Raw genomic sequence first — 23,153 nt, forward strand, 5'->3', positions numbered from 1 at the left:
TAAAAAGTAGTCGACGTTTCGATCTCTAAGCTCTAAAATAAATGAGATCATCATCAGGACTGAGAATAATGACATTTGCCTGGCATTTCACAGTTTAAACAACCTGTTATTTAAGGGGAAAATGAGGAAAAAAGGAAAAAACAACCAATATTGAAATTATTACAGGATAAAGGTTAACTGACATGAATGCTCGAGTTCGTACATTGGTTATCCATTATACTCGGATTCGGCATACCATGCATTGGCATTCTATGTTCTCATCCAATCCTATAGTTTAATGGTGAGCCCGCGTGTGTTCGGGTAACTTGCTGCCCGTGATCAAAAGTAAATAAATGGTGCAATCACTCATGCCTATGTGACTTCTGTGTTGAGTCATCATGCTCGAGTGAATTGTCAAACGGTAGTGGCATTGATTACATGCTTGTGAGGGGACTTGTTGGTACCTTACGGTGTATGGGGTGGTATTGGACTCTATACGGTCAGTCGGCGTTTCAGCGTGATTGCTGGAATTTGTATGGGGGCGGCGTCTGTTGGGGAAAGGAAAGATTAAAGTAATATTTTGGTGCCGCATTGCTAGGGTGAGTGGGGCGTTTACAGGTGGGTTCTAGAATGTTACAACATGGAAAAGAGTGTCCTGAAGCACACCTAGTGTATATCGCTTTACTCTTAGAATGTCCACTTTTTTCAATTTTGCGTGCAGCACCCGTGAATAGTGCGCCGTTCCTTTCACACCCAGGCATAAAGCTATGGAAAGTAGTGGCCTGCTGTGTTAGCAGGTCACGCACGGGTTGCACAGCGTATATCCATTGGTTTATCCAAATTAATGCACCTCCACCATCGTAATCCAATTTATATCATATTTATTTCCTTCCTTTTAAACATGTTTTATCCATTTTATTGAGACATCACGTCAAAAGATGAAATTCGTAGTATTTTTGTTTTTTTCACTCGATGTATTGCCCATCCAGGCCTATACATGAATATATCTCGAATTCGCAAACATCCACCAGATTCGGTACAATTTCTTCACTCAATGCATTTCGGTTTTAGTAACCTTCCTCAGGAGTATCTATGAATTATAAAAATATATGTGTTACCTTCACATAACATGTGAACCCCACACAAGAAATATGTAGTTCAAACTATCCATCTCCATTGCAAACAAATTACCTAATCCCCACAATAGTCTCAAACTTCAATTAAAAAAGTGCGCAGTCCACTGCATACAACCTGCTGTGTTAGTCCCCACATTCTCCCCGTAATCGTGTGCTAGAAAACCAAGTGCTTTTTAACCCACTTAATCAACCTCCCATTGAAAGCATTCCCTCATTGACCTCAAGCCTTCCGTGCCCGTTTACCAAACTTCCCTTCTCCATTCCTTTCCGATACCCGGTTTGAACACCTTTACCATCCCCTTGGCGTACCTGGTGCTTCAGGACACTCTTTTCCATGTTGTAACATTAACCGTTTCACTACCTGTTAGCACCCTGTCAAGAGGAAGATAAAAAAAGAGAAAAAGAGATAATCACGATTCACGTCAAAAGATATGCTTCATGCGTCGGATTACTGGGAAACCACTAACACGGACTCCTTACTGTATATTTGTTCAGAATTGGACACATTATTCATGATTTTCTGTAATGTTTTACATATTGTTTTAAATAATAGATTGGTTTTTCATGGGGTTTAAACACTTTGTGAGCATTGGAAGTATCGAAAGCTTTTGAGGAGATGTGATGGGCGGGGTATGGCAGAACACGTGATGATTTGCACCTGAGACCAGAGAGGAGGGTCAGGTAACAGCAGTTGAAATTTGGGAGGAATAGCACGGTGGCGTTTAACAAACCGAGGCAGCGAAGTAGTCTACATATGCCCCAAGTGGCTCAAGAATGGAACTACATGCAGAGACAATGGGGCGACCAGGGGGATTGATAGGGTTTAGTGATTTTTCGGAAGTGTATAAATCAGAGGTAGTCTTGGGGATTTTACATTGAGATAATTGTATTCCTTTTTGCTGAGATAACCATCCGCACAAGCTTGAGATGTTAGCTGTGTGATGATCTCTTGAATTTGTTTAGTTGGATTACCAGGGATTCTCTGGTAGTGATCCTTATTGCTTAGTTGTCGTAGGACCTCATTTTTATAGGCCTCAGTTTCTTGGATCACGATGCCGCCGCCCTTATCGGCGCTTTTAATTACTAGAGAATTGTTTGATTTAAGTGTTTCAATTGCACCTTTCTCTGAAAGTGAGATGTTGTAGGGAATAAACATCTTCGTATGCTCATGGTTGGCAAGATCTTTGAGTACCAATTTCTCAAATGTAACTATTTCTGAGGGTATCATTAAAAGCGCCGATAAGGGCGGCGGCATCGTGATCCAAGAAACTGAGGCCTATAAAAATGAGGTCCTACGACTACTAAGCAATAAGGATCACTACCAGAGACTCCCTGGTAATCCAACTAAACAAATTCAAGAGATCATCACACAGCTAACATCTCAAGCTTGTGCGGATGGTTATCTCAGCAAAAAGGAATACAATTATCTCAATGTAAAATCCCCAAGACTACCTGTGATTTATACACTTCCGAAAATTCACAAAAACTCTATCAATCCCCCTGGTCGCCCCATTGTCTCTGCATGTGGTTCCATTTTTGAGCCACTCGGGCATATGTAGACTACTTCATCAAAGGGTTTGTCCCTGAAACTGCCTGCTACGTAAGGGACAGTATGTCAATGATTAACTTGGTCGAACATCTTCCCTATGACCCCAATCAAGACACTCTCTGCACCATGGACGTGAAATCGTTATACACGAATATTCCACAGACAGCAGCATTACTAGTCATTCAAAAAGTCCTGGAGAGGCGGCCACGTCCACACAGGGTTCCCACACTGTTCATACTCCAGTTACTGGAATTATGCTTAATCAGGAACTTCTTTTCCTTTGATAATACCTACTACCAACAAATCAAGGGCACATCCATGGGGGCTATTTTTGCCCCCAATCTGGCAATCCTTTTTATGGACCACCTACAAACGGGGTCCATCCTGACAAATACCAATCCTTTCTTCCCAGGGATTAAACTCTGGAGAAGATACATTGACGATATTTTTCTAATTTGGAAACAAGATGTTGTGATACTTCCCCAACTTCTACATTGGCTCAATAATAATTGATGTGGTCTATCATTTACACTAGCCCAAGATAAAGCTTCTATCGCTTTCCTCGATTTAACAATCTATCACAGCGATGGAGAGTTATTAACACGACTATACAGGAAGCCAACAGAGCGCAATACGCTCCTCAGTTATGGCAGTAACCACCCGAGAGCACTGAGGGACTCTCTTCCCTACTCACAATTTCTCAGACTGAGACGAAATTGCTCATCCAAAGAGGACTATTTTAAAGAGGCAGCAATCTTGGCTAACAAACTGAAGGATCGCGACTACCCTCGTAGAATTGTGAAAATTACTTCCAAACGAGCATGGTACTGCCCCCGCGACATTCTATTAACTCCCAAAACAAAAAGTGAGAATGATAGAATAGCCTGTGTCACAACGTTCTCTCCGGTTTCCAACAAAATAAGGAGATCGATCATCAAACACTGGCCCACATTGAATGCAGGCAACATACACCTTGACAGACCAGTCTTTGCATTTCGTAAAAGTAAAAACTTGAAGGATCATTTGGTTCGCGCTGCCCTCCCGACAACAGCAACACACTCTACCATTGAATCAGTTTGGGGCTTACCACCTGTCAGGGGTCATGTTAAATGCGGAAGTTGCAATGTTTGTGAGTACACGGTGGAGGGCACCACATACATTCACAATAACACCACGGTTGAAAGGCGTTCCCTTTCGAATTGTAATACAAGTAATGTTATCTACACAATACTATGCCCATGCCCAAAGATGTATGTTGGACAGACGACACAGAAGGCGAAAACATGCATCTGCCAACATAGGAAGCCGCATAAGATGCAAAACTCCAAATGCACCATTTGGTGGAACATTTTACAGAGGCAGGACACAATGAAAACGATCTGAAGTGGACCATCCTGAAAGTTCTCAAACTACCACAGAGAGGAGGAAATGTTGCCCAAATGCTGAACCGGGAGGAACTTAAGACTATAATACAATTTGACACTATCAAAAGTGGCCTCAATCGAGCAGAGGATTGGACTAAATTAATTTAGAGGTCTCTCGAGGAAACAAGTTTCCAGATAATCCCACACGGCGCCGGAGTTTCTCGCTGTATTGTTCTAAACCACTCAATTTTAAGTATAATGTAATTGATGTCACTTTAAAATTATGCTGCGTTGACTGCACTGTAAATAAATCACCACCACACTGTTAATTTACACTACCCTCCAGATATCATACCCTTCCCCTTGATATGGGACCAGTAAAATGTTATTAACAACTGGCCTTATAATGAAACTTTCACCACTCCAAGATGGTGATACGACCATCATCGCTCTCTACTAAGTTTTATGACTATGTTAAATGCCACCACGCCAAGATGGCAACACAATTCCTTTCTCACTATTGTGGTTTAAAATTGAAACACCACTCCAAGATGGCGTCCAAATCCACGGCGTCAGACTCTTAAGCCCGATGACTGCACCCGCAAATCAGCTCGCGACCCAGCAGAGCACTGTAGGCCGCCGCCGCACATCGTTGCCCCTGCCAACTCCCCATCAAGGTAAGAATCCCGTATGCACTTCGCACGTTCGGATTCAGACCCGACGGGAACTTAATGGCTTAACCCTAATTCTGGTTCCCTTTCTGACTGCATCCACAGCGACTCTGGATACACGGAGCGCCAGGATTCTACCAAACCGGCAATTCAATTGTCAAATCCCTGGAGGCATTCACTCTCTTGAAAAAATCGGCACAGGTACATTCTAGAACCCACCTGTAAACGCCCCACTCACCCTAGCAATGCGGCACCAAAATATTACTTTAATCTTTCCTTTCCCCAACAGACGCCGACCCCATACAATTTCCAGCAATCACGCTGAAATGCCAACGACTGACCGTATAGAGTCCAATACCACCCCATACACCGTTAGGTACCAACAAGTCCCCTCACAAGCATGTAATCAATACCACTACCGTTTGACAATTCAATCGAGCATGATGACTCAACACAGAAGTCACATAGGCATGAGTGATTGCACCATTTATTTACTTTTGATCACGGGCAGCAAGTTACCCGAACACACGCGGGCTCACCATTAAACTATAGGATTGGATGAGAACACAGAATGCCAATGCATGGTATGCCGAATCCGAGTATAATGGATAACCAATGTACAAACATGAGCCTTCATGTCAGTTAACCTTTATCCTGTATTAATTTCAATATTGGTTGTTTTTTCCTTTTTTCCTCTTTTTCCCCTTAAATGACAGGTGGTTTAAACTGTGAAATGCCAGGCAAATGTCATTATTCTCAGTCCTGATGATGTTCTAATTTATTTTAGAGCTTAGAGATCGAAACGTCGACTACTTTTTACTGTTTTCACAATTGAATATTATATATGTCAGTTTTGTGTGTAAACAGGTTGGCAACACTTGGGTATAATTCACTGATTTAAAAAGTGGCCAATTTTGCTCAGTCTTTGCCTGTTACCCCTACACTCTTTACCTCTCTCTCATACACGTTCTTTCTTGGTACGGTACAGGATTGTGCCCTACTGTTATTGTTCTTTAAATTTTGTGATTTACTACAAAATAAACACCTGTGTCCGGCTGGATACAGAGAAATATAGCTTCCTATTATGGCCTATATTTTATTCTTGATTTGATCTTCTAAATGCCAAGGACCATTGTTCTTAACGAATAGATTGATATCCACGGTATAAAGCAAACTGATTGGGTTCCCTTGTTTTGTCTTTTTAAAAGTCAGAAATTCTTGTATCAGTCATTTCTGTTAAAAGATGACTTTGTACTAATTCATCTTTGAAGGACCGACTTTTCCTTTTTTTGTACATCGATCGTGAACAGAGAAAGTGCCAGCCGAAACACATCCTGTTGAGTCTCTGTGAACCAACAGAGTTTTCTTTCTCTCCCAAGTGCAGTTTCCTTAGTTGTGGAGTTTGCAGCAATCCTAATTAAGACGTGAGTTCCATTCTTACATATAACTAGGGCCTGCTGGTAGGTGCAGTGGTCTGTTGGTGGACAAAAGTAGCACAGATATATGTGTGTATTTTTATAGTCAATGAAAAACAAAAGGTTTGCGAAACGTTATAGTTAGGAAAGCTATATTGCTTTATTTATGATTTTTATATAAAAACAAATTAAACTACACAAACGTTAGAAATTAAAAAGTTCTAGTTATAACCCACTGTTGCCTGAAAGCCTCCAGGCCATCAGGGACAACTGCCCCGACATTATCAGAGGGTGCAATTCCCCCTCATGGCCATGGAGCATCGTCTGAGACCAAGGGAGAAGAAGATGGCAATCGCACACTAGTACCAACATCATCGGGAATCAGGGTTGAGTCTTCCACATGGGAGACCAAAGCCACTTCCGCCAATTGATGGAATTGAGTCGCCACCCTGGGGATAAGGATAAATGGAGAAAACGTGTAATTTAAAGTCACCGACCAGTCCTGAGAGAAAGCATCCGTGGCTCTCGCTAGAGTATCCGGCCTCCAGTTGAAGAAAACTGTAACTGGCGATTCAATCTGGAAGCAAAAAGGTCTGTTGCAAATGGGCCCCAAATTGACTAAATCGTTTGAAAAAGGGGCAATGGAGCTGACAGTTGCTTAATCCTTTAGGTGACTGGAGTTCCAGTCCGTCACTGTGTTGGATTGGCCCGGAATGTACTCCGCTATCACAGAGATGTGATGAATTAGACAATAGTGCCAGAAATCTCTGGCAATCTCCACCAACAGCGGGGACCTCATGCCCCCCAGCTTGTTGATGTATCTCACTGCCGAGATGTTGTCCATCGGAAGGATGATACAACAAGACACTGACTTGGGGAAAAAGTCCAAATCGCAAAGGAGCCCACCAAAAATTGCAGGCAATTGATGTGAAGGGAGAATTCTTGAAGACACCATCTGCATCCTTTGGATACCTCTAGACAACGAGCCCTCCAGCCCCAACGGCTGGTATAGAATTCTATCACTATTTGCGGAAGGGATCCGAAGATCGCCCTGCCATTCCAGGCATCCACGTGTCCCAACCACCAACGGAGTTCGTCCCTCACTTCTTCTGTCAGCATAACCTGGTCTGTGTAGGACAAACCTTTCTGGAGATGATGAATCGTCAGGAGATGGAGGGCCCTATAGTGAAGAGGACCCGTAAATATGGCCAGGATCGACGATCCAAGAAGGCCGATTAGGCGGGCGATAGCCCACAAGGATACCATTTGTTTGGAGAGGGTTGACTGTAATTCCTTCTTTAAGTCACGCAACTTGGATTTTGGGAGTTTCAGCTGTGCCACTTGGGAGTCGATCACGAACCCCAGAAATTCTATTGACTGGGAGGGGCAGAGAACTGATTTGGACATGTTGATGACAAAGCCCAGCTTCTTCAGGAGGGAGATCATCACTTGTAAATGAAGGGAGTGTTGCGGGGATTCTGTGTGTGAACAGAACTGTGCGTAGGAAACCAGGACCTCAGTGACTTGTAGTGTACCAGAAACTCACCTCAGTACCCAGAATCCCTATCCGACTAGCATCAGTGTCTCATTCGCTCTCCGTCCTACCGCGAAGCAACCAATGATTAGACAACCTAGAAAAAGCGGCTTAGAATACTCTCAGGAATGGTGGCAGTCAAGAACACTCTTTCTTTTGTATTTCTCATACAAGTCCAGAACGTGAGTAATCAGAGACACTGTAAAGTGTAAAATATGTATTTCAACCACGTGCTCTATGATGCAGTATTTTGGCTAACATAGGCAGGCATATGATTAGAAATAAAACAATCAGCATTGTTACAATTCCATAAAACACAAAGGGAGAAATCATATTACACTGATAGTGAAACAGGTCATAAAGCGCCTAGCGTGCCACCGTCCCCTTGCTCGAAGCTAAGTTTTATAATAATAGAAGGTCTCTAGGTATCAAAGGGGGAACCCCATACCTCAAAGATCAGCTTAGGTTAATTACATCAAAGGATCAGCCAGCTCTCTGTAGATGGAAAGGTGTTTCTCCAAGTGCCTGAAAACCTGCATGCAGTGTAATATTAAAGGCACTCACATTTCAGCTACTTGCAGCTGGATGCATGTTATGTCTAGAGAGTGGGCCGATCACATTGAATCAACAGCATACATTGTTCTTTGACCTTGACGCTGTGAGCACAAGCTGTACAGACAGAGGCTGCTGTGAAAATCTAGGGATGTGGAACGCAGACCTTTCTCATGTGAAGAAAATCAAGCAAGTTAACTTACAATAACAGATACATGTAGTGTTGTGTGCAAAAGCGGAAAAGTTGCAAAATGGTGTTTACACATCTAATGCGGTTATGCTAACATAGCCATGTGTGCAGGCAGATATTGGTCTTCACTACAGGAGGCTAGAGACAACGACAGAGCCATGATAAGAATGTCATCTAGGTAAAGTATCAGGCGTATTCCCTTGTTATGTATCCCAATGTACCTCAATCTAGGCCTAGGTAGCTACACAACCGTTTACCTACATTTGTTCTACCTTGCTCTGCATAACAATTCTAGCACTAACCTTTTTACCCAATTATGTGCTAAATAACTGTCGATCAGTTTCCTTGAAACTAACCTCATTTATTATGCATGAGGATTCTCAGAGAAGTGCCTACACATGACACACATAGCAGGATTAACATACTTGTATAAAAGTCATGGTCATCTTCATCCTAGGGGGAAAGAACTACTTTGCATAATCGCAGGTATTGATCTAGGCTCATTTACATAATCGTACTCACAGCATATCGATTGTGTAAGGAACCCCAAGGCTATCTTTATGGTATAAAAAAACCATGCCAACACTAGATAGGCAGAGGAGAAGCTTCCACGGTGACACTAGACGCTGAGGTCCCGGCCTGCAGAAGCTACAACACGCAGCAATCTGACATCCCTTGCGAGGTGTCTAACTCGAGACCAAGACGGGGTCCTTCGTTTTCTCTCCCATCAGGTATTGGGGTTGGCTTTTTCCTAGAGGATTCTTGGCTTTACACCCACATACATGATAGGTACAGTTAGGTACACTTAAGTATGATTTGCTCCGTAGGAGTACGCTTGATTGCTGTTGTGTATCTATATGCCTGCATAAATTCACGGTTTTAGCACCCTGGTAGGATTCTACCTTTTATTTACTCCGCTGGTGCTTGTAATCTTATACAACTGTTTCAGTCTAATGGTTGTTGCAGCAAACATGTTTTATACTAGAATGACGCAGGTTCAATAAATGTTGAAAACGTACCCATCGTTTATTCTGTGTACCGCTCTGTGACTAAGTAAGTATGATTGACTGAACAAAAAGTACTGTACTCTTTCCACGATCCCTGAAGGATCAAGGGTTGTCATGTTCAATAGTTTCCAGAACTATTCGCTCCTTGGTAAAGTTAGGGGGCTTATGGTGGCACTGTGAGCTAGCTGGTCTATAGGCTAACCCATCCCTTGTTTATGTTGTCTAAACGCGCAGATCCTATGTACTTTTAGGAACTACACGACACCCTGCTCCCTCAGATGGGCCACCACTGGCTTCATCAGTTTGGTGAAATACCATGGAGCCGACAGAAGTCCAAAAGGAAGCAGCAAATATTCCAGCCACCTGTACTTTAATCTGAATTGCAGAAAATGCTGGTGTGGAGGATAGATAGGAATGGTTAGGTAAGCATCTTGTAGGTCTAAATGAACCATCCAGTCCCCTTTCCTCTGTAAATCTGCCAACATATGGATACCCTCCATCTTGAAATGTTTGTAAGTGACAAACTGGTTCAAGACCAATTTGTGTCTCTTCTGTGCTAGAAAGACATTGCTGTGGAAACCCATGGAGCTGTCGTCGCAGCATGCTACTGTGTTTTTCTGCAGCAAGTCACCTATTTCTGCGTCTATAAAGAAGTGTCTTGTTGAGAAAAATGCAGCTGATGGGGAGGGGACTCCTAATATGGAGTCTGATAGAGCTCTATCTGGAAACCCTGACTCGTCTGTAGGATCCATGCATCTTGAGTAATGGACCTCCACTTGGGAAGAAAATAGCGGACCCAACCCCCCCAAAGGTACGGAGATATTGAGGGTCCTTACCTCAAGTAGACTGAGATTGGAAGCCTGCTCTATGACCTCCTTGATTGAAGTGACGCGGGAGGACCCCTGCCTGGTGTGGTAGACTGTGCCACCTCTGGCAGTATCCTGCCATTCTCCTCTGTCGTGACCGTAGCTGCCTCGTGGAGTCCATTCTCATGAGCAGGGATTTGCACATTTCCGTGGAGACAGTGCAGTTTGCATTTCCAAAGAAACAAATGTTGGAAAAAAGTTGAAAAACAACTAACAAACTTCTGCGCCCATCCCATCGAGGCATTTCCTCACATATATCAGAGCATAGATGGGTACATTTAATTTCCAACCATTTCATACAGCAGCTGGCCAGAGGTGCCTCTCACAGTCCCTATGATCTCTGCAGGCAAGCTTATATAACACTGACCAGAAGGCGGCCTGCCAAGTACCAGCTCCATCAGAATCAACAGCAACCCTATCAAATGCCCGAAATCGCTACACAGCAAAATAATCTGCCACCAAATAGCAAGAGAGCAAATGCCCGACATCCCTACACAGCACAATAATCAGCCACCAAAGAGCAAGAGGGGGCCCTGGGCCCAATTGGCATCCCTCCTACTCTCTTCAAGCACAAAGCAGAATACTGGACAGCAGTGCTCGACCCAGTCTTTTCACAAATCAGGCTTGAGGGCGTTCCACAAGCTTCATGAGAGGATTGAGGGTGTTCCACAAGCTTCATGAGAGGATCTATAATTTCACCCATTTACAAGAGTTAGGTCAAATATTTCACCAGGACTGTACTGGAAGAATTAGTCATTTGGTACTCCGACAACTCCAAAATTCTGCTTAACCATACAGGGTTCTCCAAGCTGACGGGCACCACAACAAACATATTGGCGCTAGCTCTACGGGCACCACAACAAACATATTGGCGCTAGCTCTTTTGGTCGATGCAACAAAGGAATCCGTGTTCGCTCCTCTGCTTCATCGACTACAGGGCGGCTTTAGATCATGTTGATAGGGGAAAGCTCTGGCACAAATTGGCTCTCTGGGATATCCCTCAGGCCCTTCTGAATATGCTTATCCTGCCTCCAAACCAACACATGGGTTCCGGTCAAGATGGGTGCAGGAACGCACCTCTCAAGACAAATACAACCTAAGGGCAAAACACGGGTGCGTCCTCACCCCTACCTTGTTTAACCTCTTTCTGGCTGACCTGACCCCAAAGCTCTTTGCCTATAACTTCCATTGCCCAAAATGAGGTGGCATAACACTCTCCAGTTTCCTATATGTGGATGATTGGGTCCTGGTGATCCATACAGAGGTGGGTTGTAAAGAGTATTCAACTGCAAATAATTTGTCCATCAACTTAGAGAAAACTAAGACAATGCCAATCAACAATACCAAGAGAAGACAACTGACCTGGTGCTGATCCAAGCTGCGTTTTTGACTCACGCTGATGATACAAATACTTGGATATAATCATCAATAAAAGAAGATCATTCGTCCTTTGGAAATCGGAAAGGCCAGGTGCAGGAAATAACGGTTAAAAACCATAAAAAACAACTAACAGGACCAACATTGTCACCTCTTCTTCGAGTAGAGCAAGACAAGCTGCTACCGACAATAACTTATGGGAGTCAACCACTGAGAGGAAGGGTTGCCAACATACTCGACAGTACAACAACAAGAGCATGTAGAATAATCCTAAACCTTCCTAATTATACATCTCCGGCTCAGACCAGACTTGAGTTTGGCTTGCAAAGGCAGACCCTGGCTAGACTGGGGTTCCTTTTTAAACTGTTGGAACAAAATCCAAAAGGCCGATTCCAACTCATCGAACTATCAACTGTGGCAGGAGCTGTAGAACAGGGACACATCAGCTGTAAGAGCTTATCTTCACAAATGATTATCCACTATCGGCTTAACCCTACTCATGGAAACTTCCACCAGCCACTTGGGCTTTAAAAAACTGGCCAGGAAAACAATACAATCACTCTCATTAATTGAAGATAAGGTGGCCCTAGCCAGCACAGCCCATGCCTGGATGACTTTAAACAATTGGGGGCAGATTTACAAGCCCCTTACGCCTCATTTACGCCGCCGTTGCGTCACTTTTGTGATGCGGCGGCGCAAATCCTGCTCCATGGTGCGGGGGTACTTACAACGTGATGCATCTGGGAGATGCAGCACGTTGTAATGCCCTGCGCCACGTGTAGGCGTTCCTGTGCTGGGGGGGGGGCGTTCCGGCACAGGAACGCCTCCAAAAAGTGGCTGGGTGAAATCTACAAGATTTCACTCAGTCACTTTTAGGCCCATGCTGCGTCAAAACACTGCCCCTGCCTGAAGCAGGTGTGAGGATTGACGCAGCATTAACTAGATAGGGCCCCCAGAGTATTGCTGGAGCTGTGTTGTGCTTGCGACGCAACTCCAGCAATGCGTCACTTTTAGTCACAGATGCGTCACGCATCTGTGCCGTTTTTGCACCATGGTGCGCCGCATTGTAACTTAGAAACTGCACCTCTGAGGCGGAAGCCGGAGGACACACTCGCTATTTTAAAAATTGTGTTTATGTTGTCTTGCATCTTTTAAAACTTTCTACCCTAACCAGAGCTCTCTTCTGGGCTAATTCGCCACTCAGGCACTCTCATTCAGCGGAACTAGCGCTGTTTAGGGATACTGTTGTGCTCACGATCGCCATCGCAGCAGAAGCGAGGCCACGCCCACCCGACAGGCCACGCCCACAATCCCCGCCAATAAAACCAGCGCTGACTAAAAGCGCGCCCACTTAGAAACTGCACCTCTGAGGCGGAAGCCGGAGGACACACTCGCTATTTTAAAAATTTTGTTTATGTTGTCTTGCATCTTTTAAAACTTTCTACCCTAACCAGAGCTCTCTTCTGGGCTAATTCGCCACTCAGGCACTCTCATTCAGCGGAACTAGCGCTGTTTAGGGATACTGTTGTGCTCACGATCGCCATCGCAGCAGAAGCGAGGCCACGCCCACCCGACAGGCCACGCCCACAATCCCCGCCAATAAAACCAGCGCTGACTAAAAGCGCGCCCACTTAGAAACTGCACCTCTGAGGCGGAAGCCGGAGGACACACTCGCTATTTTAAAAATGTTGTTTATGTTGTCTTGCATCTTTTAAAACTTTCTACCCTAACCAGAGCTCTCTTCTGGGCTAATTCGCCACTCAGGCACTCTCATTCAGCGGAACTAGCGCTGTTTAGGGATACTGTTGTGCTCACGATCGCCATCGCAGCAGAAGCGAGGCCACGCCCACCCGACAGGCCACGCCCACAATCCCTCTCCCCAAATGTGCCTTCCACGCAAGCGCAGCGGACGAGCGCAGCGGGAGCGCCGTATGCGCGCCGAAGGCACGCCAAAGGCAAGCCCGTCTGGGCCCGTCCGGGCCCAGACGGACCCAGGACCAGAGACTCTGTCGGATATCCCGTATGACCGCGTGGTGTATACTGGAGACATGCTCCGCGCACTCCAGCCAAAGACTATCTTGGCCTGTTACCACACGCACACCGAAGGTAAACCCTTCTTTAACTGTAGGCGCTGCACTCCGACTCCCATTAGCCCAACAAAACCCGGACTCAAGATTGGACTTCTGAATTGCCGCTCCCTTCCAAAACATGCGCTCGAAACTAATCTGCTAATCCAAGATCATGACTTTGATCTGCTCTTTCTCACGGAAACGTGGCTATCAGACAGCACCGACTCGGACATTGTCACGGCCCTTCCTCCAGGGTACCTCTGTCAAGCTCTACACAGACCCAAAGGGAGGGGAGGGGGGTAGCCATAATCTTTAAGGATCAACTTATTTGTAGAACTTCCAACGCCCATATCGAGGACTGCGAAAGCTGCCAATTTTCTATTCAATCCTCCCCAGCTCATTCCCTGTCAGGACTATTGATCTACCGCCCACCGGGTACCCCTGGGAAATTCCTTAATGCCGTTACTGAATCAGTCTCACAATTAGCATTTTCCGCCTCCAACTTTCTCATCCTAGGCGACCTGAACTTACACTTCAACGACCCCACGGACCGGATAGCCGCCGACCTCCTTCAAGACCTATCGTCACTCAATATCCGACTAGTTAATAATGAGCCCACCCATGAGAAAGGACACCTACTGGATCCGGTCCTCACTAATGTGACAACCATCACCACCAGGCCACCTGTGACCCTTCCATGGACGGACCACTCTCTTGTCCCTATCTCCTGGGAAATACCCACCATGAACCCTCACACCACTAAAACTCAGGTCACTGATAGACGGTGGCACAAACTCGCATCTGGCGAATGGGCCGCCGCCCTTGCAGACTCCTCCCCTGAGCTCTCCACCGATCCTGCCACAGCCGATAAGCAGTTTAACGAATGGATCACCTCTTCTCTGGATGCACTCATCCCCAAAACTTCCTCCCTCAAACATCCTAAAAGAGTATCCTCGGCTCCATGGTATACTCCTGAGCTTAAAGCCCTGCGCCAAGAGTGCAAGAGAACGGAACGCTCCTGGAGGAAAGACAAATCAGAAATAAACAAAGACGTTTATTCTACCTCTCTCTCAAATTACAAAACTGCCATTCGAAAAACTAAAAGCGCTTTCTTCCAGGAAAGAATAGAGAAAGCAGTATGCTCCAGCAAGGAATCCTACGCCATCTTAAAAGATCTTCTGAAAACCCCAGTACATGGACCGAGACACCACACAGACCCCAAAGCTGACCAGATAAAATGCCAACAACTGGCGGACTTTTTCCATGAAAAAATTCGAAAAATTCTCGACTCAATTCCTTCCTTGATTCTGTGTGAAGAAAACGACCTCCCGCACCCCCCTACAACCAGTTGTCTCTCCTCCTGGGGTCAAGTTACGACCGAAGAAGTGGGAAACACGCTAAAATCCATAAAAAGCGGCTCTCCCAGGGATTCCGCCCCGCTTCGAATCCTTAAGGAGGTAGCCCCCACGATTATTCCCCCCTTGACTCATCTGATCAACACCTCACTTCAACAGGGAGTTGTACCCCCGAGCTGGAAGGCGGCAGTCGTGAAAGCTCTGCTAAAGAAACCCTCCCTCGATCCCGGAAACTTGGCTAACTATAGGCCCATTTCCCTACTCCCAGGAATCAGCAAGATTGCTGAAAAACTGGTTAATAAAAAACTCTCCCAGTTCCTGGAGGCCAACAACATACTAAAAAATTCCCAGACGGGCTTTCGTCCAGGGCAGGGCACGGACATCGCCCTCCTAGCAGCGGTAGAGGAGGCCAGAGCACTATTGGACGGAGGAGGATCAGTGGCAGTGATCCTCCTCGACCTAAGTGCGGCCTTTGATACCGTCAACCACCAACTCCTCATTAAAAGACTCAAGGGAGCTGGTGTAGAGGGCTCTGCCCTAGCCTGGCTTTCATCTTTCCTGGCTCAACGGACCTACCAGATCTGGGAGAATAACGCCTGCTCCTCCGAAATTCCCCTCCAATGTGGCGTGCCCCAGGGCTCCTCCCTGAGCCCCACATTATTTAATATCTATATGTCCACATTGGAGGAGGTCATCATCCCATTCGGAGTGAGCGTCGTCAGTTACGCTGACGATACACAATTAGTTGTATCATTATCTCACCCCAGACAACAACCAGCAGACTTATATAACTGTCTGTCGCAGGTCCAATGCTGGATGAACACCTCAGCCCTAAAATTAAATGGTTCGAAAACGGAGGTTTTGCTCTTCGGCCCGAAAGGACTCACACTCTCCTCGAATATCTGGCCAGCTTGTCTGGGCCCTCCCCCTGAACCTAAAGAAGAAGTAAAAAGTCTGGGTGTGTGGCTCGACACAGACCTCTCGTTCACCGTGCAGGCAAAGAAAGTAGCCGGGACTTGTTTCGGGCTCCTGAAATCGTTAAGGAAAGTTCTGCCCCTCTTGCCCACCAACTCCCAAAGGCTGCTAATTCAAGGCCTAATACTTTCGAGGCTTGATTACAGCAATGTGATCTACCTGGGCGCCCCCGAAGCGACGCTGAACAAGCTCCAGAGAATCCAGAACACTGCGGCCCGGATTCTCACAAAGACCCCTGCCAGAGCTTCGGCCAAACCGGCCCTTAAACTCCTCCACTGGCTTCCCATAAGGGAGCGGGTCAAATTCAAGGCCCTGTGTCTAGCTCACAAATTACTACAAAATCAAGGCCCCCCTGTTCTTAGGAAACTCATCACATCCTACAAATCCTCAAGAACCCTCCGATCGGACACGGAAAACTTCATCACTATCCCCAGATTCAAGAAAGCCCAGTCAGGAGGAAGACGTTTCTCAGTCCATACTGCACGACTCTGGAACTCACTCCCCCGCGACCTGCGACTCGAACCACATTATCTCCGCTTCAGGAAGCGGCTCAAAACTCACCTTTTTCCTCAGTGAATCTGGCATGTCCCTAACCCTGATCTTCTTTGCCCCCCCTCCCCTTCCTCTTCTTCTCCCTTGTTCCTCCCAACTTAGGAGATAGGATCTTTTAGCGCTGGGATACCTCCGGGTGACTACGCGCTCTACAAAAATAAATAATAATAATAATAATAATAATAAATGCGGCGCATCCATGATGGCGGAGCTGTGGCGCACAATAACTGCCGCATCCCTGGTGATTTGCAGGGATGCGCTAGTTATGGTAAATATGCCCCTTACAGCGCAACGGGTCCTCAACAATATTTCAATAAAGTATATGCAAACACAGTTAAGGAGAAGTTCTTCCCTACTTCATTTACCTCCCTGGCAGAATATCTGCCATCTATGCAGCAATACTGTAGAACAAAAAAGGTTTTGGATCCTACATCTACCCAGCCCGGATCTCCACAACAAAGTAAACAGAACAGAATGGCTGGATAGGAAAAGTTAGTATCGTGAGTATCAGTCACGCAGTCAATATGTACTACGTAACCCAGGTCTTCTGTACCAAAACAAATTTATTAAATTTTTTATCTGTTTTTTCAGATTTTTCAAAACGCATGGGCAAACCAAAGACTGTCACGACAGTGAATACATGAATACAGTATTTACATTTATACACACATACCAATGTACATTATTTACAAGGTGAAAGAAACACAATTAAATAAAGACAGTTGTAAATGACACACCAAAAAAGCAATAACGTTATTCAATATTCAAACATTAATTGCATTTATATACAATGAGAAAATTCATGCAAAGAGCAAGGGTACAACCAGTCCATGGGGATGTGAAACCAAGGGACAGGCGGGGACAGATGGAGTAGTACGCCTGCCTGCCTGACAACACTGTGGTTCAATATTTGTATTGGGTTGCACCACTAGGGTCCCAGGTGGTATATACTTTCTCTTCCTAGGTGCACCCTTTTGAATGACCACAGGGTGAGAATGTCGACGCGTTTCGAACCGGATTATTGACGGTTCTCTTCAGGACGGGGACTGGGAACAATGAGTCTGCACGTGGCAAAGAATGTGCCTTGGTGTCGGTAAATCGCCGGGGAAGGGGTCGATTCTGTGGTTAGCCGGTTCGGATTCTTTAAGATTCGGTTGTCCGCCGCGCGGTACAAACACATGAGTGGAACTGCTTACATATTGACTATGTTTCGTTGTGCAAGCTGAATAGGTAGCTTGTGAGACGTGTAGCGTTTGATGTCAAAAATCACTTCAGGGCTGGTATGTAAATGAGCCGCGGCTTTGTCAGTAGGATTCAATCACTCGGAGTGTCTCAAACTGGAACGCGCTCTACAAAAATAAATAATAATAATAATAATAAATGCGGCGCATCCATGATGGCGGAGCTGTGGCGCACAATAACTGCCGCATCCCTGGTGATTTGCAGGGATGCGCTAGTTATGGTAAATATGCCCCTTACAGCGCAACGGGTCCTCAACAATATTTCAATAAAGTATATGCAAACACAGTTAAGGAGAAGTTCTTCCCTACTTCATTTACCTCCCTGGCAGAATATCTGCCATCTATGCAGCAATGGCATAGAAGATATGCCACATCCGATATGCTCCTGAGAAGAGCTAATGGGGGAACTGAGACAGTTGTTAATTGCTATATTCAATTAACGAAGTGTGTTCCAGACGACCTGCAGTTGAACGACAGGCTATTAAAGTTCCTCGTAAAGGTGGACATCAAAATGATAATGATGGATAGACAAGCGATAAACACTTCTTGTGCCAATGAGTAGTCGAGCCCTTACTGGAAATGGACCTCGTAAGAACTGTAAACGCTTCTGGTTAACCACCGCTCTTGGTTGCATGCTGCTTTAAGGGCGTCTGAACTGAGTAGGGTCTTATTAAGGATCCTAATTGAAGCTACGAGGGCTATATAAGTCAGCATGCACAGATTGCACATTGAAGAACTGTTTGCACTCTAGTTGTTGACAATGGTTTTATTGAATTTCTTTTTTGCCCACAGCTGGTTTTTAATTCAAGGCAAACATTAAACCTCTTTAAATAAATGTGTAGAGGCACTCACACTGTAACAGTCTCCGCAAGGACTACAATTATTGCCAGTTAGCAACAGCTTCTGTGCGCATGGTGTTTTAATGGGCATCTACACCGTCTTATGGTCTTTTAATGAAAAGGCTGCGTTATAACTTTAGATCTGTATAGTATTCGCTTTACGCGCACTCTCTGCCTCTAAAAATATATTGCAGATAAGACTGGACAAACATATCAGGGCATATAGCCTTAAATCAATAGCATTGTTTGCACTTTAGCTGCTTATAAAGGTTTGGCCATTTTATTTTAATCTGTATACAACAGTTTTTTTTTACCTGATATAAGGTGCCATATTTTTTTAACATTTACGAGTACTCCTTGCTATATTCTTTGTACAAACTTTGCAAGGGTTTTAAGTAACCTAGCAAATTTAATAAACTTAAACTACTGAACGGATTTACACCAAATCACAAAAAGCACAATTTGTGTGCCACGATCTAGCTTCGGTGTAATTCCGTTCAGCAGTTTTTGCGGTAGTTCTTCTTAAAGACGTCTATGGAAAATGCATTGCTATTTTCACACAGCCGCTCATACGTCCCTGTACCCTTATTTGTTTCAGTGAATTTCTACATTTTTAACCCCTTCGCCGTAATTCATGTGTGTGAGTGGCCGTATGGGTGTATGAATGGGTGTGCAAGTGGTGTTCTTGGTCTCTGTGTAGGGGTGTGACTGGTTGTATGGGTGTGTGAGTGTTTGTGAGTGTGTGTGAGTATATGCTGGGTGTGTGAATGGCTGTGTAAGTGGCTGTGTGGGTCTGTGAATAGGTGTGTCATTAGCTGTATGAGTGTGGATGTGGGAGTGGGAGTGTCTGAGAGGGTGTGTGAGTACCTGTGGGACTGTGAGTAGATGTAGGACTGGCCCTCTGGGTATGTAAGTGGGTGTGTGAGCTGCTGTATGGGCGTGTGACTGGTTTTCTGAGTCTCTGAATGGGTGTGTGAGGGGCTGTATGGGTCTGTGATTGAGTGTGTGAGTGGTTGTGAGAGTGTCAGTGTGTGAGTTGGTGTGTTAGTACCTGTGTGGGTCTATGAGTGGATATGTGAGTGATTCTCTGGGTCTATGAGTGGATGTGTCAGTGACTGTATGGGTGTGTGAGAGGAGGTGTGAGTGACTTTATGGGTGTGTGAGTGGGTATCTGAGTAGTTGTGTGAGAGAGTGGGTGAGTGAGTGAGTGCGATGTGTCACTAGCTGTATGAGTATGTATGTGGGAGTGCCTGAGTTGGAGTGTTAGTACCTGTGTGCGTCTAGGAGTAGATGTATGAGTGGTTCTCTATGTCTATTAGTGGGTGTGTGAGCTGTTGTATGGGTGTGTGACCAGGTTTCTGATTCTCTGAGTGGGTGTGTGAGTAGCTGTATGGGTTTGTATGGGTTTGTGAGTGGGTGTAAGAGTGGTTGTAAGAGTGTGAGTGTGTGAGTAGGTATGTTAGTACCTGTGTGGGTCTGTGAGTGGATATGTGAGATGTTCTTTTGGTCTCTGGATGGATGTATCAGTGATTGTTTGGGCACGTGAGTGGCTGTGTGGGTGTTTAAGTGGTTGTGTAGGCATATGAGTACCTGTGTGGGTTTGTGAGTGAATTTGGTGGTCTATAAGTGGGTGTGTCAGTGACTGTGGGTGTGGGTGTGTGAATGGATGTGAAAGTGTTTTGTGGGTCTCTGAGTGGGTGCGTGAGTGGTTGTATGGGTGTGTGAGTGGGTTTTTGACTGGCTGTATAAGTGTGTCTGTGGGTGTGTGGACATGTGAGAGGCATGTGAGAGGGTGTGTGAGTGCCTGTGTGGGTCTGTGAGTGGATGTTTTGCTAGTTCTCTCATTCTGTACGTTGGTAGGTATGTGGCTGTATGAGTGTGTGAGTAGTTTGCTGAGTCTTTGAATGGGTGTGTGACTGGATGTATGGGTGTGTGAGTGGTTGTGTGAGTGTGTGTGTTATTGTTATGTGCTGGGTGGGTGAGTGGATGTGTCACTAGCTGTGTGAGTGTGTATGTGGGTGTGTGAGTGTCTGAGTGGTTGTGTGCGTGTGTGTGTTATTGTTATGTGCTGGATGTGTCACTAGCTGTATGAGTGTGTATGTGGGTGTGTGAGTGTCTGAGTGGGTGTGTGAGTATCTGTGGGGGTCTGGGAGCTGGCATTAGGGGTTCTCTGGGCCTCTAAGTGGTTGTGTGAATGTCTGTATGAGTGTGTAAATAGGTGTGCAAGTAGTTTATTGGTCTCTAACTGGGTATTTGAATGGCTGTATGAGTGTCTGAGTGGGTGTGTGAGTGGTTTTCTAGGTCTCTGGGTGTGTGTGTTAGTGCTTATATGGGTGTGTGAGTTGGTGTGTGAGTGGTTTTGAGGGTGTGTAATTGGGTGTGTGAGTGTATGAGTGACTGTGTGAGCGCCTGTGTGGGCCAGTGAGTAGGTGTGTGGGTGGTTCTCTGAGTTGGTGTACCAGTATTTGCATGAGTGTTTGAGTGGGGGTGTGATTGGCTATATGGATGTATGACTGGGTGTGTGATTGGATGTATGAGTGTATAAATTGGTGTGTGAGTTGTGTTTTGTGTATCTGACTGGGTGTGTGAGTGGGTGTGTGAGTGGTTCTCTAATCTCTGAGTGGATGTATCAGTGACTGTATGGGTGTGTGAGAGGGTTTATGAGTGGCTGTATAGATGTGTGACTAGGTGGGAGTGTACGTATGGGTGTGTGAGTGGGTGTGTGAGTAGTTTTCTGGGTCTATAAGTGGGTGTGTGAGTGGCTGTATGGGTGGGTTTGAGTGGTTGTGTGGGTATGTAGGTGAGTGTGTGAATGTGTGATGGGTCGATGTATGAGTGGGTGTGTAAGGGGCTTTGTGGGTCTCTGAGTGGTGTGTGATCGGCTTTATGGATGAGTACGTGGTGTGTGTGGGTCTTTGAGTGAGTGGTTCTCTGGATTTCTGAGTAGATGAATCAGTTACGGTTTGGGTGTGTGAGTAACTATATAGGTGTGTGAGTGGGTGTATGGATGTGTGAGGGGGTGTCTGAGTGGTTGTGTGGATGTATAGTGGGTGTGTAAATGTCTGTATGGGTCTCTGAGTGGTGTGAGAGTCGCTGTATGTGTGTGTGAGTGGGTATGTCAGTGGTTTTGCTGTATGGATGGGTGAGTGCATGTCTAAGTGGCTGTGTGGGGCTGTGAGTGGGTGAATATGTAAATGTATGGGTGTGTACATAGCTGTATGAGTAGGTGTGTCAGTGCCTGTGTGTGTCTGTGGATGGGTGTGTGAGTGGTTCTCTGGGTCCTGAGTGGATGTATCAGAGACTGTATGAGTATGTGAGGAGGGGCTGTGAGTGACTTTATGGGTGTGTGAGTGGGTATGTGAGTGGGTGTATGGATGTGTGGGTGGGTATCTGAGTAATTGTGGTGTGAGAGAGTGGGTGAGTGGTTCTGTGAGTGAGTGTGTTTTATTAATTGGGGTCTGGATCTGAAGATTGGCTATGGATTCAAAAGGGGGCTGTGCTGAGCGCTGCAGTGGATCTGCAGATCCTTGTGTGTGCTAAAAAAACAGATTTCCACAATTTGTTCTCAGGGAAACCCTGGTCTTAAACAGGCGCAACAAGGAGAAATGTTTCATTTCTCCTTGTTTTTGCTGTTTTTATGTGTGCTGCATTTTGCAGCACATATAGAAACAGCAAAAGGCCATTGATTATTTATGTGCAGGAAGGTGAACCTTCCTGCACATAAACAATCAATAAAAAAAATGACGTTTTACAACTTCTATGTGTGCTGCATTAAGCAGCACACATAGAAGTTTCAAAATGCCATTTATGATTGTTTATGTGCAGAAGTGACACCTTCCGGCACATAAACAATGTTCCCCTCAACGCAGACACCAAGGATGCGTGCAAATTGGTGCTAGGCTGCTGAATTTAGCGCCAGCACTGGGGGAAACATAGGGCTGCACCATACTGTTGTAAATATGGTGCAGCCCTGCATTTCAGAAGTGTCAGAGCACAGCGTTAAGCCAAAGAGGCTAACGCCACGCTCTGCCACTTCGTCCCCTATGTCCTAACTATAACTACCTACTTGTAACCAAGTAGGTAGTTATAGTTAGGACCTAATTTTCATAGGAAAATCCTTTTTTGACTTGCCTATAACTTTTGCATTGTTTGACCAATCTTCATGAAGTTTTCCCCCAAAAGTGTCAAAGTAGGCTCTGTGTGTCATGGAAAGTTTGGGGGTGATACGTGCAGTGGGGACCAAGGAATAGGGGTTCCAAATAAAGGTGCATTTGTCTTGTTAATTCCCATTGGAATGCATTATCAAACCTACAGCCCGAACCACTGGACGGAATTTCACCAAATTTGGCAGAAAGGTAGATGCTGTTAAGCAGATTGTGCTTTTTGTTGTTTGGTGCAAAGCCGTTCAGTAGTTTTTCAGAAATGTAAGTTAAAAATGATAGTACTAGCTCTGGTCGCAAAGCCTGTGCGAAAAAAAGACAA

Source organism: Lissotriton helveticus, chromosome 9, assembly GCF_964261635.1.
Source record: "Lissotriton helveticus chromosome 9, aLisHel1.1, whole genome shotgun sequence".
Lineage (NCBI taxonomy): Eukaryota > Metazoa > Chordata > Amphibia > Caudata > Salamandridae > Lissotriton > Lissotriton helveticus.